General features: G+C 34.8%; 1 protein-coding gene across 3 annotated transcripts in view; it reads right to left on the bottom strand.

The window, feature by feature from the left end:
• Positions 1-17,555, bottom strand: part of Prosap (SH3 and multiple ankyrin repeat domains prosap) — a 246,863-nt gene that overhangs the window by 48,820 nt on the left and 180,488 nt on the right. The window lies entirely within an intron of this gene.

Below are 17,555 nucleotides of genomic sequence, written 5' to 3'. Positions count from 1 at the left end.
ACCTTAAACGTTACTGCTATCGGTAGTAATATATAAATATAAATAAATTACATTTTAATAAAATAAATCTAAGAACTGAATACATTGATTCTCACATGACATAGCAAGGAGTAAATCTCAAGAATGTACTTGGGAGACCAGCTAGTTTAAGACAGGAGAAATCGACAACTTCGAGGAACATGAGTCCAAATGTACTCTCCCTGTACCAATGCATAACTCCCTGTGAATACCTGAAACACATAGCTAAAAAAAAAACATCAGCAACAAAAAAATAAAATAATTGACAATAGTTTGGCAACCGTGTAGTTTATCCCTTGTTCCAAATTTAACATTATTATAATAACAAGTTCTTACTTAATTATATTCAGCAAAGTTCTATTAATTGGATTTTCAGTGTCGCTTCCAGTTTTATTCCTTAAGTTTTAAATTGGATATAGTTCAAAGCTATATTCTAAACTTGTCGATTTTTTTTTCTTCAAATTGGTATTACAAACGATTCATGAGAAACAAGTACAAATGAACACAAATTATTTGAAAAAAAGAGGTATCCTATTTGGGGCACAACAACGTCTAACTATAAAGGCCAAATCACAATCAAAACTAAAACCAAAATGAACAGTAAAATTTAAAGCCTGCTGAAAGTAGCTGAAGCTAACAGCTGAATAACGTTTCTCAACTTGGAATAAAAAAAATGCGACAGAGTCTTTGACGAAGATGCACTGGATAATCTGTTTTGTCAGATCATAGCTGGTCTGTCCTATCGTCTCCTATCAAGTAAACACGCCTCTGCAAATGCGGTTAGTGGTTACAGACCAAGAGAACTGATGGGGGTCTTTCTCACTTCCAAACTTTTTTTTGTGTCCTATACAGTCTTTAATTTGGGAACGATAATGAGTAATCGGCCCTGCTTTCAAGAACGTATCCAGGATGTGTTTTTTTGGGGGGAGGAGTACAAAATATTTAAAAACGCATCAAAAATTTGTTTATATTCATTTTCGTTACGTTTTTACGAGTCGGACAAACATTTCGGGAGGGGCTTCAAACCCTCTACCCCCCCCTGGATACGGCCTTGCCTACTGTATTAATTGGCAGAGTCTGTGAAAAAACTTAAATTCCTTGCTTTTTATTTACATTTGCTAAAACCCAACATAAGCCAAAACTTCCATGCAGCCTCGTAACTTCTGACTAAAACTTGTTTTCAGTGGGTGTATTTTACCTTTGAAAACAAGAAAGAATAATAATTCTTGTATTGCTACTATTAGATTCTCAACCTCCGTTTAGACAAATTTTATGCCGGGAATTATAGAAAAAGAAATATATTAAAAAGAATCAGAATCTCTAGTTTAAATGGTATAGGCATGATGTAAGAAAAGTTAAAAATTAATGAAACATAATATATTCTGTGACATATCAAGATTTGCCATTTTAGCTATCTTGAGCAACACGAATAAGGTAATTGTATCAACAAATCTAAAAACCCCTTGCGCCTAGACAGGAAACACCTCAAGGATGAGTGTACCTAAGTTGATTTATAGCCTGATCCATTCCCACCTTTTCTCATTTTGTGTTCACTATAAGAGGAAACTTAGTTTTTCTCAATACAGATTACAATAATACCAAAACAATTTCAATTTTCACAATGAACAACGACTTTAATTCCTTTGAATGAATGAATAACCAAATGCAATTCTATGACTTAAATTCTCAATCTAGTCACATTTCAGGAAATAAGCGATGGTAGCTTTAAAAATTAAAAGGGAAAAAGATAATCCTATAAAACATAATTTGCTCCTTCAAAACCAAATTTATAGAAACCACACAAAAATAAAGCATCGTTAGGTTTCCTAATAGTGGTTTCTCATACAAGAAAAATTCTAAGACTTAAACGTAAAAAAAAAAAAAAAACAACTGAAAATCTTGAAAAGCTTTGAAGAAATCTCCTTTGAAAAATTCCCAAACATAATGTGTAAGATTATTTTGAGAATCTTTGATTATCTTTCACTTGGATTATTACTTAAAACAAAAGAACGAAATAGTTATATGATCATGTATCCCTTTATCCGGGTTGCAGCGGTAGCTAGTAACCTAGTAAGAGACGATCACGTCCAATGTTAAGAAATATAATAACCCACAACTCCTAAAAATAGAGTCAGATCAAAACAAAAAGTACACCATTAGAACCACCTTGTCAAATCCCCTACATAGGAAACTTTCTGTCATTTGGCTTTAACAGCAAGGGAAATATATTGGCTTGAAAATCAAGAAAAGCGGCTGTTACCACTGCATTCTGCCCAAACAGAATTTTTTTTTCTCTTTTTTTCTTTTCCATATCCATCAAGGATGTTATGTAAGCCACAAAAGCGCAAATTACGCAAATTACATTGCATTTTTGAAAATTTTTCGATAAAAACATGGAAACCAGGTGCTAAAATAAGGGCAACAATGATGTTTATGTCTTATTGTAAACTAAACACTGTATTCATAAATTCTTACTTTGTTACGCTTAGAAAATTTATACTTGCCACAAGTTCATAGCCACTTACAATTTAATTGAGTACCAGCCCCGCCCCCTTCTAGAGCATGGACTATAAATCTGCCAAGGAGCAGGATTGTAAGGAATTTATATGAAGAAATGCGAACTGATTGCAAATAAATTTATTGGTCTACCCAGGTCAATGTGATTCTTGATAGATATGGCTTTGTTGAGAATTGGAATGAGGGGAAAGGGCTATGTTTGAAAATGGGGCATGTTGCAAAAATCGTTATGGAAAGACTAACAAAGCAGGAAAACCAAAGGCGGCAGAATGAGAAGTCACCCTCGGCATACCTGAGCTGTATGGGCTGGCTAAGGAGTCCTGGGAAGGAGAAGTTTATTCAAAGAGGGATGTATAGGGAAGATGTGAGATGGGTAATTTCGACTCGTGGTAGTTTTTCGGGTATTGGTGAGAGGAGGCGATACATTGGAAATTATAGAACTAAAAATGATCCTTATCAGTGCTCCATGTATGGCGAGGAGGAAGAACTTATCCATTTTATGGGTATATATAAAGAGTTAGTATATTTGAGGAGAGAGAGGTTTTGACGAATAACAGTAGTTTTAGGTTGGTGAGGTATTGAGTTCTTATTATGTTTTGTGTTATTATTTTGTTTGCGAGTACTGTGTCTTATTAAGGTATTATGCGTCTTATTATTCCTATTGTTATTGCTGTGTTAACGGTATCTTTATTGTTATGTATGCTTTTATTAAGTCCGCAGGTATTTGTTTGTTTCTTCGTTCCTTTGTTATTTTTTTGTGCAAAACAAGACTTTTATTAGACTTATTAAAGCATAGGCAAAGATTATAACTTTATAGCTTTTTTCAGTTTTACTTTCTTTTTAAACATGCTATGAATTTATATAAAAAACTGTACCATATTCGAAAAAAAAATCACTGAAAAGGCACTAAACAAATATGCTCCTTTTATTAATGTTCTTTTATGTAAATAAAGTCTGAAGATAAAAAAATCTTAGCACAACAATCAATCAATATCCGAGTACAAGGAGTAAAAACAGACAATGTCAGTGACAGACGAAATAATTTCATTGATTTGAGTGTTTTCTGATTCATTAGGACAAGCAATTTAGCAACTAATTTTTTTATTTATCGCCTTTTTATAGATAAATTGACTTCCATCTTGTTAAAATAATTCATATTATTTTTATGTAGTTGGTTCTCGTGACCAAAACCACGTTTCTAAATCACAGTTTTTTTTTTTCCAAAATGAGTTATATAGCTCCTCTTGTCAGTAAGACTGGGACACAAATTTAACAGTATCTTCTAGCTAAAAGAACAGGCAATTAACAGTAATCTTCATTTCAAAGACTGGTTGATATTAATCCATGTTTTATATACAAAATAAGCCACATACAAAATAGGGCTACATCATCTACATACTTTAATTTGAGGTCAACAGAACCCTCTATCTCAAAAACTGGCTGATATTACTCGGTGTTTTATATATAAAACAAAGCCAGAAACAAAATATGAACATATCATTTGTATAGTGTAATTTGAGGTAAGCAGTAACGACTGGCTGATATAACTCCATGCTATATATATATATATATATATATATATATATATATATATATATATATATATATATATATATATATATATATATATATATATATATATATCACTATATATATATATCACTATATATATATATATATATATATATATATATATATATATATATATATATATATATATATATATATATATATATATCACTATATATATATATATATATATATATATATAAGTATATATATATATATATATATATATATATATATATATATATATATATATATATATATATATATATATATATATATATATATATATATATATATATATATATACAAAATAGTCATATACAAAATAGGGGAACATCATCTACATATTGTAATTTCAGCTTAACAGTACCCTCTATCTATACGACTGGCTAATTTAACTCCATGATTTATTATTAATTTAGAAGATATTGTTACAACTATCCCACAGAGGACAAGTAGGGACCAAGCGCGTCGTAGGAAAAGTTGGGGTAAAAATTTGCTAGAGTTTTGAAGGCATGAAAATTTAATGATATTAAATGGTAGATTCGAAAATTAGCAGAATATGGGGGAGTTTACTTGTTTGTCGGGGTATTCTCCAATTATGATTGATTAGATTTTAACTAGTCTGTCTTTGAGTGAAAGGGTGGTAGATTTTGGTGTATTAGTGGTTGGAGGTTCCGATCACTTTCCTATATCCTATCAGTGCAACTTTAGAGGTCGTGGAAGCAGCCTCAACAATTAAGGAGCATAGTATTAAAAGTAGATCTTCCAGGGGTGGACTTCAATAAAGACTAAGAGTGGAGGAAAATGATAAGAGTAATTTTGAAGAATTAATGACGGAATTAAGTAATCAAGATTTACTGGATAGAAGTCTAGAATTAGCCCAAGAAGGGAATGTTGATTCAGGAGTAGAGATTTTGGGTAGGATAGTTCACGGCGCGGGAGAGAAAATATGCAACAATAGAGGGAACCAGACTATTAGGACATTCTATGATGAGGAGTGTAGGAATAAAAGGGAGGAACTTTGGGAGACACAGAAGGTACTGAAATTAAATGAAGAAGGAGAGGATTTTCAACAACTGTATCAGAATTACAAGAGGGAGAGAAAGGAATACAAGAATCTTGTAGAGGTGAAAAAAAAGAAGGAAGTTAGAGATTGAAAAAGCTGAAAGGCTAAGATTAGTCTTTAGACAGAATGAATCAAAAGAATTTTGGAAGCTTGTAAAAAAAAATCAACTGGGAATACAAATGAAAAACAAGGTGCAGTCGAGGCAACAAGATGGCCGGACTATTTACTTAGAAAATAAAGATTAGAAACAATCAGGAGCTACACATCCGATGGAAATTCAATGTGCGGGGACATGTTTGAGAAAGAAATTATAGAGAGACCGATGAAGGAAGAGGACTACGAATTGTTAAAATCTGCCACCGAGGATGAAATAGTTAAAACTATGGAAAAAATGAAGGGTCATTCAGCTCCTGGCTTAGACGGAATCCCAATGCAAGTATAGAAATGGGCAAAAGTATGGGTCATCCAAATCCTCGCTTTAACATTTTGTCCATTATCAACAACCCCCAATGGCCAGAGCAATGGAATACATCTGTCACCATACCGTTATATAAAAAAGGGGATAGCATGGATCTCAGGAATTACCGCATGATCAGTTTGGGCAATGGTGTAAGCAAGCTTTCGCGAAAGTGTTAGGGAATAGATTAGATAAGTGGCTGGAAAAATCACAGAAAGTTATCGAAATACAAGCAGGATTTCGCGAAAATTATAGTACTATAGATCAAATTTTTTTAACCAGTCTGATTAGGAAATATACCAGGAAAAAAGAGGATAAGTTGTTTGTGGCCTTTTTGGACTTAAAAGGTGCTTTCGATAGTGTAAATAGGGAAATTCTTATGTATTGTTTGATTAATTTAGGATTACCGGGTCAGTTTGTGCGAATTTTAATACAAATGTATTTGACGGTAAAGTTTGTAGTGCGAGTTGGTAAAGAACACCGAGGGAAATATTTAGCAGGTTTGGGGTAAAAAAAGGTTGTACTTTGTCTCCGAAGTTATTTTCGTTGTATATTAATGACATTGAAAACTATTTAAGGGAAAGGAAAGTAAGTGAATTGCAATTATTTGATAAAAAAGTATGTCTGCACTTTTGTACGCCGATGATATAGCTTTATTGGCAAATGGTAGAGAGAATCTGCAGCATGCGTTAGAGAGTGTAGAAAGTATTTTAAGGAAAAGGGACTGGTTTTAAATCTAGAGAAGTCAGCAGTAAGGGTTTTTGCAAGGGGGGGGGGGGAAGACATCTGAAGAAAATTTTATTTACGGGAGGGGAATTATAAAAGTAGTGAAAGAGTATGCTTACCTAGGCTGTAGACTTGTTTCAAATGGTAAGTGGACAAGAAACATAGCTCTAATGTCAAGTAAAGGCAAAAGTTAAATGGGCATATTTTTGAAGAGTTGTATTAAGGATATAGGAGCAAAGGATATCAAGCTACAAAAGCGTATTATTGCAAGTAGATTAGAGCCTGCTATACATTATGGGGCGGAGATATGGGGACACCAAAGGGGTGGAAATGGAGAGGACACAGCTACATTATTTTAAAAGATTAAAAGGGTTAGATAAAAAGTTTAATAGCATTGTTATAAGATGACCTGGTTTTTTTTTAGCTTAAGAAATAAACGGTTAGTAGGCACGGTAGGCTATTGGGAAAAAATTATTGCTATGCCAGATTATCGGTTAACAAAAAATGCTTTCCATGTAATGTTATTGGGCAAAAGAAAAGATTCTTGGCCTGCGCAAATTAAGAGCATACTAGACAAATGTGGGCTATCAGGCTGGTGGAATGACGGAATTGGACCAGGGGTGGAAACAGGATTGATTGCAAAAGCTGTGGAAAAAGTGCTACAAGATCAAAAGATCCAGGTTTAGCAAGAAGACAAGGTTAAGTCACAATCCCTTGGAATATATAAAAACATTAAAAAAGCCGGGGGAGAAGAAATATATCTAAAATTTGGGCTCCGAAACGATACTTCAAAAAGGGTCTTATCAGTAAGAGGGAATTTAACGCCGCTTGGGGCGAGAAGAAAGTATTTAGGGAGGATTAAGGTATGGAGTGGTTCCTTCTCTTGTCCGACGTGCGGGGAGTCTGAAGTTTTAGGACATTTTATGGGTTATTGTGAAGAACTAAAGGTCCCTAGAAGAGAAATTTTTGGGAGGGGTGTTATGGATAGAAGGTGTTTAGAGAATTAAATAGGAAATAATTGTATGATGGAAAAAAAAAATTTGAGAAGTTTTGTAAGCATGGAGATAACCCATAGGAAGGGTTTTCTATTTCAGTGTTCTTCTCAAATTATTTCGAATTTATTGTTGTTTTATGCGTTTCGCTGCATTTGTATCATCAATAGTCCATGTGGCTTTTGTGAGAAATATATCTATAGCTATCTATATAAACAAAGCCAGATACAAAATAGAGTCACATCATCAACATACTGTAATTTCAGATTAACAGTACGCTCTATCTCAACGACTAGCTGATACAACTCCGTGTTATATATATATATATATATATATATATATATATATATATATATATATATATATATATATATATATATATATATATATATATATATATATATATATATATATATATATATATATATATATATATATATATATATATATATATATATATATATATATATATATAAATTGGGCCACATCATTTATATACTGTTATTTTTACAAATTTCTTCTTATTTATATACTAAAACGGTTTCCACAGATAAGTTGCCCTGTAAAATTATAAAACTAATAGACAGACCCTTTGGTTTAGGAAATGATGGTATGCTAAATGTGACTGAGAAATGCAGATGGCACCAACACAAAATTACCCCCAGACATCACTATTTCCAATTCTGGTTCAACCTAGCTTCAATTCAGGATTTTTAAAAAATGAAAAACAACAAATGTAAAATGAAACTCAAATCATTCTAGACTCTCAACAACAAAAAACCTGACGAATGCTAATTATTCTTCATAACCAGGGCAAGATTTACGCTTAGGCCTACTAGACCCGGGCCTAGGGGCACACAATGCCGAAAGGCACCGAAAAAAAAAATGCTAAGCAATTTTTTTTCTTAAAAAAACTGGACTGATGAGATTTATCGTCAAAGTGCCAGATGGACTTGGCTGCTTCGCTGCCTATTCACGGAAAAGTGACTTTAAAACAACACAAGAATTCCGTAGCCACTTTTAAACTTTCAGATGTCTCCCAAAGAGGGCAGGTCAGAGCTCGGTATCACCTCTCTCTTGCATCACTTTTGGCTCATGACTCATCAGTTACCTTCTGTTCAGGGCTTCCACTATCCCCGTATTTTCGGGGATTTCACCGTAAATCTCTGTGTCTCCCCTAAAAACAATTGCTTTGGCCTAGGGGCGGCAAAGATTTAAATTCGGTCCTGTTCATAGCTATAAATTTCAACGTAGCATCGTACTGCTGAGACCTATAATATAGAGAATAGAACAAGATCACGATAAGTGAGAACCTTGCTCACTATGACAATGGGTGCATTCCAGTTTTGCTTCTAAGCCCTGAATAGTTCTTACAGCTCTCAAAGGACTAGAAAGAAATATCTACTTAGTCATGCGTGGGTTAAGACGTGTCATAGCTAATTTAGCTATTGGCAGTGGCAGAAGCAAAAAATTAAGTGCACCACTGAAAGGAGAAAACATACCATGTAAATATTAAAATCATGGATGCTTGAACTGATATGAAGTATTCAGTATTTGTACATCGTTCTCAAATTACATTCAAAAGATTTATTCTCATTTTACTCTTCATTTTACCGTCTTTATTTTCTTTCGATAATTACGAGTTGCTTAAAATATTCTATGATTATATGTAGACCCCGGCGACGCGCCAGCGGATCGACCGAACGCCGCCGACGAGAAGCCCGGTCGACCGCCGCCAAAGTGTCGCTACGCCGCCGCAGGCAGAAACGGCATCGTTCGGTTGACTTTAAATTAATTTTGCGGCAATTCTTTATCGCGTCAACCGCAAAGTCGGAGCTTTTCTTTCTCGTGTAGTTTAGTATTTCGATTTTCCTGATTAGAAATCAAGCAGGGCTTGCACTATCCCCGAATTTTCGGGTATTTCCCCGAACATCTATGCGTCAACCCGAAAAAAAATTGGTTCCCCGAATCCCCAAAAATCACACAACCACCCCTAGTGATTTATCACCAGTGACTTTCCCTGCCAAAGATTACTTTGCATACCATAATTCTTCACTACTCTCTTGCTCCTTAATTTTCTCTTTTTTTTACTTTGCATAAAAACCAGACAGATGCAATATGCAATTGCAAACATTGCAATATACACAGTTCTTCATATGTTGAAAAAAAATATCGTATTTATGAAATGAGTTTAAATCATTTCGAATGCAGTTTCCCGATTGCTATTTCTTACATCATTCGTAGTGAAGAATTTTGTTTTCAAGTTGAATTATAGAACCTATTCACTACTATACAGCTTCAGCCTTCAGTTGGATTTTGAAATTGATAGCCGACAGATTGTTTCTACAGCTGAATTGTAAGTTTGCAGAATTTTTTTTTCTTTTGCTGTTTTTAGATAAGATTTTCCTAATGTTTAATACTCAATTGTTGAACGCCTGATAGATTAAAGAAATATAATCTTCTTTCTGAAAAATGTTAACCCCCCCCCCAAAAAAAACAATCTTCTATTGAGACAAAATTTAGCTATAGACTAAGCTATGTATAAGGTTGGGTAATTAAATATTGAAAAGGAAGTTACCCCAAAAATATGATTCACAATAAAATTTTAAATTTTGCCCTCCAGGGGGGGGGGGGCTTGGGGGCTATCATTTTTAAATGATAATACCTCATTGTTTTATTGAAAGCAGGGATGCCAAAAAGATAATAATTTTTTTCATTTAAAGTGGATACAGAAGAAAATGATATCAAATTCCCTGGGAAACCATTGAACTATTTTGATAGACCCAGGGCCCCCCATTTAGACTTCTTAATTGTCTTGGGTATTTTGCGATTTCTCATAGGCTACTGGCCTAATTTGGCTTTTGTGTGTGCTCCCTTTTAATTAGATTCTTTGGATTTTATTGAACGCCATTGCGAATCTATGACTCAGTTTTCTATAATTTGAGATATATCCGAATAATTTCAACATTTTTGTTGTTGTCTTTGTACCCCTTTACTCATACCCTCAATTTTTTTTCAAGGATCACTAAGCTGTTTAACGTTATTTTGCGTGTTTGTTTGAACCATGTGGTGACCTAGTTAATGATTAAGTAAATTATTTTTCTAATGTAAAGCTGAGACGATATCCTATCAAGGTGGTATCCAGAAGGGGGGGGGTAGGGAGCTATCATATTTAAATGATAATACCTCGATTTTTTTGAAAGCAGGGATTACAATAAGTTAATTATTTTTTTGTTATTTAAAGCAGAGACGATATCCTATCAAGATGGTATCCAGAAGGGGGGCATAGGGAGTTATTATATTTAAGTGATAGTACCTTGATTTTTTTTCTAATGAAAGAAGGGAAGCCAAAAAGTTGAAAAGTTGACAAAAATTAACAAGATTTTCGTGAGTTATGCTTGATACAGCACTTGTATAGTTTTATCGTCCAAAGGGAAAGGGACACGTGCGTCCAACCCTTTTTTTCTTATTGATGAAACGGGTTTACTTTGAAAACATTCATTCATAAGTACCAGGCAGATTCATACTAAAACGAATTGGTGTGACGAAAGCGATATCGACATCCCCACCTAACATTGCGCTCGAGTGACAATGGCGCCCTTGGTCCAGTGCCCAAGTTACATTAAAAGGCCAGGTCATAATAAAAGCTTTCAATTTGGGAGGCTCAATGAGGAGTCTTTTACACTCTTATGACCTCAAGGTACTAGATGTTGCAACGTTCCTACGTATCTACAGTGGTTTAAAAAATTCGATCACCCCACAAATGATGACCAAAACTATGCACAAATATAACAAATGTAACATTTGGAACATTAGAACACTTTTTTCAAAGCTTTAAAGAAAAGCAAAAAAGTCTAAATACCCTTAACTACGCTTGAAAGCTATTTCAAAAAGAAACTCTTTGGAGATTTCCATTGATATGACCATAGCAGAAGTTTTGAGCCTGGGTGGGGATCAAAGAGGAGTCTTTGAGTATTTTGACCAAAGGTGACTTATTGTTGCGAATTTCTTAATTTGGTAATTTTTGTGAGCATTTGGAAATCAAAGGTTAAAGTCAATAGCTGATACTAAGTCTCCTAACATTTTGCTTGGATTAAAAGTGACGAAGTAGGAAAAAAATCTTAACATCTTCTTGGAGCTACTTCAGTCTGCATATTATTTCATTTCATTACATTTAAAACGGATGACCTTTTTTTTACCTAAGAAAATAGTTGGCACTTCATTTTTCTTCATACCAAATAAACCATTAAGTGTTTTTTTTTTTTAGTGTAATTGAAGTGTTCTCATGTGAAGTGTTTATCATGTATTTTTCAATTTGATAAATTTACTCCTTTTAGATGCAGTTTATAATTTAGCTGATATTAGGGATTTATGAGTTTATAATTTGGAATGAATCTCCAAAAGAAAAATGAATAATATCCAAAAGAGCAGCCAAAAGCAATAAAAAAGCAGCAGTTCAGCCTTAGCCATACTACTAATTTTGATAATTATTTATGTTAAGAATACATAGCTAATAGATACTTCAACTATTATGCAAGGGTTCTGAAACGCCACAGCCATTTCGTTTCTATCAGATTTCTACTTCTCTTGATGAATAACGAAGAAGACCAGTTTCCAGACAGCGACTTGTGAAGTTTTGAACCCATGAATAGGCTCGAATCTGTTGTAATTTTAAGCTGTGATTTGAGAAAGACTGATGTAAACATTAATACTTGCGGTCAACATTGATCGCACCGGCGGCGCGGCGCGCTGTTTTTGGCCCCACCGCCGCTGGTCTTCCCTCATCGGCGCGGCGCCGGGGTCTAATTATATGCCGCTGACACTGACCAGCTCTACTAAGAATGAGAGTTGGCCAAAGTTAACTCGAACGCCAAATTTCCATCATTCCATGGATTTTGGAACAATTGGATTTCCATGGATTTCATAGATTCTCAACTCGTAGTTTTCAAGTTAATTGTAGGCATCCCGGAAAGCCATCAGTTAAACAAAGTTACAATAAATTACTCATGAACATGTCCTAATTCATATTCAACGTCGATTTAGGCACTATTAAGAATAATACAATAATTTAATTAATCCTCTATAAAAATGCAAAAAGCGAGAAATAAAACACAAACAAAAAGGAAAATTATAACAGTAGGAAAAACTTGAGTCAACAAATAAACACAAAAATCAACATTACAACTAAAAATAGACCACATCCGCTTAAGACAATTTGCCGAAAAATCAACGACTGGATCTGATCAAAATTTAGCAACTAAAGGACCTATTATCTAACAAATTTCAATTCTTCATAATTTGTCTATATGTACCTATTCTAAGTTCAAACCAAAATCCAAAGAAATCTTTATTGAAATTTAAAAAACAGCGGATGAATCCGTTTCCCTTCACAAAAAAAAAAAAAAAAAAAAAAAAAAAAAAAAAATCCAAGCAACAACCAGGAAGACAACCTGAGAAACGAAAAATTCCTTATAAAGACAACCGACTGTTTTCTTACCGAATGTCCCTTTCATCTTCGACCAAAAATTAGAACTGTCGCGCACAGAAACTTGGGTTTTATCTATTTACAGGACAACAATCGCTTTAAAAATTGCACACAAAAAAAAAATACATGAACAATTAGGAATAACGATCATATCAGGCAATGGCTTTCTTGTGATAGGTGGGATCGAACCCAAAAACCATTTATTATAAGGCACTGCTTTACCCACTACGCCATCACAAGGTATACGATACTTTAATTTTTCCAAGCAACTGTTCACTTACTTGTGACAAAAGAATATATAATGGGCGATGTGTAACTTGCGAAATAAAATTGCGAATAAACGGCGAAGCTTACAGGAGATTTGAGAATTTATTTATATTAATGGACAATTCAAAACACAAAAAGGTAAAATTTCGATACAACATCTTATCAAAATCTTATAAAAAACAATGTTAAACAGGGCCCAAACCAAGAGTATATTTAAGTGTTTTTGTCTAACACTTAGTATGCTTAAGTGCTTTCACAATTATGCATACTATCAAATTAGGTCCGAGCACAGCACCTTACAAAAAAAAAACTGGTATTATGACCCAATTACTGATGATAAATTGTTCAAAAATTGACAAAACCACTAACATCGACAAATTTTTATGAACAGCCAAAGGTTATTCCCAAGCAAAGGGAGGGGTGAGGGGCAGGTACGAAATTATAAATGTAGTGGTCATTATACCATAAGTGTTTTACAAAAACGGACTGGAGACAAATCCACCAGAGAAATTCCTTTCTTTTAATCTGTTTTTGAAGTGTCAGAAATGCTCATCCGTTTGGGAGCAATTATAAGCATCCTTATATTTTCAGGTATAAAGAATCCACCGAACTAATTAGTTTTTAGTCCACGATCTCTTGTCCTTGCATGATAATCGTCCAGAAATAGACGTCCAAATCAAAACATGTCAAGTAAACATTCAAGAGGAACGACACCAATTCTCCCCCCACCTTCAAACCACATGAAAGTTTTTTCCTTTGCAAAACAGGTTTTTAAATTGTGGTTACTATAGGCTAGAGTTCATTCTTTACTAGATTGCGATGTTTACTAGGTTGGTTACTATGATGGACACTGTTTTGTTACTCGGGATGAGAAATTTTGTTAAATAAAAAGAAGTTTTTTTATATGATGGGGGGGGCTGTCTTCGCTCTTTAAACTAAGTCCTGAAGATCTTTAAAAATACGTTTCTCATTTAAATTATACATTTCTCATTCTCATTCAAATTATATGGTTGAGCAGTCTTTCCTAAAGAATTGCGACAAAAAGTCAAACTTTAGCTTAAAGAGCGAGGATTGAGGAAAGGACAGCCCTCCCTCAAATACAGAATAATTTCTGTTCGTTTTAAGCTTTAATGTAATTCAATTTCTGACCGTTTTCAATTTCTGATCACGCCAGGAAATCCCTTCCTCTTCCCATATAAAATTTCCCAGCGAAAATTGCATCGGAAACTTTCCTCTCCACGGAAAATTTACCCCGTGGATAACCCCCCACAAAAAGGTTCGTATATTTTTCAATAACAAATACTATGTGTGAACAACGGGCAAATTCCGTAACTTTTAGTCTTTTCCTCAGGGACTATGGGGGTCATGTCATCCCCAAAGGCATAGTTATTGGACCTTTCAACTATGCTGAAGTCAATGGCTATCTCAAAATTATGATCTCATATATTTGTGGAAAAAAGGACGTTGGAGTGAAGCTAGCTGCCCTCCAGTCTTTTTGGTCACTTTAAAAGGGCACCAGAACTTTTGATTTAGATCAAATGACTACTCTCCAAATCTTCTAGGATCACTAGTTTGATACGATTATCCCTGGAAAAAAAAACAACACGCATCCGTGATCTTTCTTTTGGCAAAACATGCAAAATTCCACATTCTTGTATAAAGGAGGTTGAAACCTCTGCAGCACGGTTCTGCAGTGGCGTCATTCCAGGGAGGAGGGGCAAGGAGGGGGCAGCTGACGCCCAATAATTTGGGGAATTTTTTTACATAGCCCATGCCCCTTGATTCTCCAGATGGATAACCACTCTTGCCCCCCAATAAAATACTGGAGCTACGCCCCTGCGGTTCTCTGAATAGAAAATTCAGCAGGTCATGCTGAATCTCGTGTTGTAATCTTCATTAAGATCGCTTGATGTTTTTGGGGTATTTTCACTTTTTTCAAAAATTAGGCAAATTTTCTCAGACTCGTAGCTATTGATGGGTACTGTTAAACTTATTGAACTTTACATATTTGAAATCAGCATAAAAATTATATTCTTTTTATGTATCTGTTTGAATCAAAATTCTGTTTTCTAGAATTTCGGTTACTATTGAGCCGTTTCGCTCCTTACTTATAGTTCGTTACCACGAACTGCTTGAATGCTATTGGCTCCTGAATGTGTGCACTAAAAAAAACAGCTTGTCCTTCTATAGTGATAATTTCCTGAGTTCGTTCTTTTACTCATTTCTTCCTGTGATTCTTCGTTCTCAAACTCTACAGTTTTTGATGATGTGACCGTTCCTCTTTTTTTTGTTTCAATAGATAATGTTTCTAGATAATGTGACTCCTATTTTCAGCAGGGCTACCAGGCTACCGTAAGGCCGTTGGATGATGTATAATTGCTCTTAAAAGCTACTGCTGATATCTACGAATTTGTTTTGATAGCAAAACATGAAGTGATTTTTTTTTTTACAAAAATGCCTTTTTAGGTGCCATTTCCGTATTATGTCTGATGATGTCATGCGAGATGACGTGAATATGCCTTAATGCTACATAGCGTTATGACATCATGCTAAAACGTCTCTATACATAAAGTGAATAATTTTAGTTTAACTTATAAAGACATTAGCTTCAAAAAACACTATGGCTATCATTCACCACTAAGTTCCAGGTTTGGGTTCAATATTCGCACTCTTTGATCCGTGTTACAGGAATAGCTGCAACCCAATGTAGGGCGAACCACAGCGTATTGAAAGAGGAAGTTTGAAAACGCATATCAAAATGTTGAGCAAAAATGAAAGAAACATAGCTCGTCCTAAGCCATAATAACAGTAAAACTTAGATTAAATAACGGAGTAAAGGTGATATCAGGGTGTTCGTTTAATATTTCACTGAACTTTCAATCAACTACAACAATCCACATTCAAGCAATACTAAGTCCTGATTCTTGTAAAATTGAAACACGAGCATTTAAAATTATAGAGCGAGCAAACAAAGGTTTTGATTAAAATAGAAAAAAATCGAAGAGGACAATGTAAGGCTATATTCAGGGAAGGAATTAGGGGTTTGAATCTCCTTCTCGAAAGTTAATGAACTCTCTCGGAAAATTGACGGCTTTTTAGAGAATGCGACGCCTTCAGGCCCTGTTTGGCCAGCTAGAATTGACACCAACGTAACAATTAGCCCTGCCCCAGCTCCTACGTTTGCCGTTATACTAAAAAACTGTCCTGCAAACCTGACCTCACCTACTGTTCATACGGACTTTGTCGATAGACTTTGACGTGAGGCCTCAAGTAAAATAAGTGAACTTAAGAAATCGACTTCGGAATGGGGACTTGTTGTTTACTCAAAGCGTGTAGCAATTAAAATTCCCAAAAATGCTAAAAAAAATACCTCAAGTATCTTGGTGAGTGTGAAATCTCCACTTTTTATAAGGATCCTGAAAGGCATACCGATCGAATACGATGAGAATCAAGTAAAATCTCTTGTACCAAATTGCATGAAAGTTTCACAGTGCGGAAAGTCCCGAGTGTTCAAGGTCTATTTTGAGTCAAAACAAAACCTGGATCAGTTCTTAAAAGTTTATGTGAAAGTTGGCTACGAAAAGCTTTCTGCACAAGCATTTGTATATCTCCCAAAACGTTGTTTCTCGTGTCATAAGACTGGGCATCTGGCCTCGCAGTGCTCCAATCGGGTCCTCTGTTGTCGCTGTGAATCCTGCAATCGCACCTCAAACAATGCCTCTCCGTGTTCGGAAAAAATGTTCTGTCTAGAATGTGAAGTTACCGGCCATACTTGTTACAGTGTAAAGTGTCCTAATAACAACAGTCAACTAGCAAAGCCCATGGTATGACATGGATGTGTCTACCACTACGCAAGCTGTACTTTCGTGGAATATTAATGGTGGACTTTTAGTAAAAATTCCTGTGATCAAAGGTTTGCTTTCGAATTGTGACGTATTGTGCCTGCAAGAGCATTTTTTTACGAGTCATAGTTTAGGCCTTCTGAAAATTGACAACAATTTTACAAGCTATTCGGTACCTGCTAAACGATCAGCTTCCAGTGGCCGCCCCTCGGGTGGTATTGCGATGCTTGTTAGGACCTTGTTCCGGTCGAGTATTTTTTATTGTTGTGAATTTTTTCTTGCTGTCCGTGTAAAAGAGTATGTTATTGTAAACTTCTATCTCCCAACAGATTATCGCAATGACCGATCGGAACTTTTATTTACTTCTGTGTGTGAGAAACTAGGGTCTTGCCTTTCAAAGATTCGCCTGTTAGGTAAGTGTTGTATTATTATAGGAGTTTTTAAATGTAATTTAACCGACGCCTCGTTATTGCGTACTTCTATTTTCTCAGGTATTTTTGAGGATTGGCTTAGGATATTGCCGAAAGATTTTAATTATGCTTACACACACCATTCAAGTCACGTATCAAACCTTGACCATGGAGTTTCTTCTATAAATCTCCAAGTGTCACCT

The sequence above is a fragment of the Artemia sp. Qi Xiang Cuo genome, chromosome 13 (genome assembly GCF_049724085.1).
Source record: "Artemia sp. Qi Xiang Cuo chromosome 13, ASM4972408v1, whole genome shotgun sequence".
In the NCBI taxonomy this organism is placed as follows: Eukaryota; Metazoa; Arthropoda; class Branchiopoda; order Anostraca; family Artemiidae; genus Artemia; species Artemia sp. Qi Xiang Cuo.
Note: the sequence above shows the minus strand (reverse complement) of the source record. Positions and strands in the feature narration are given on the sequence as shown.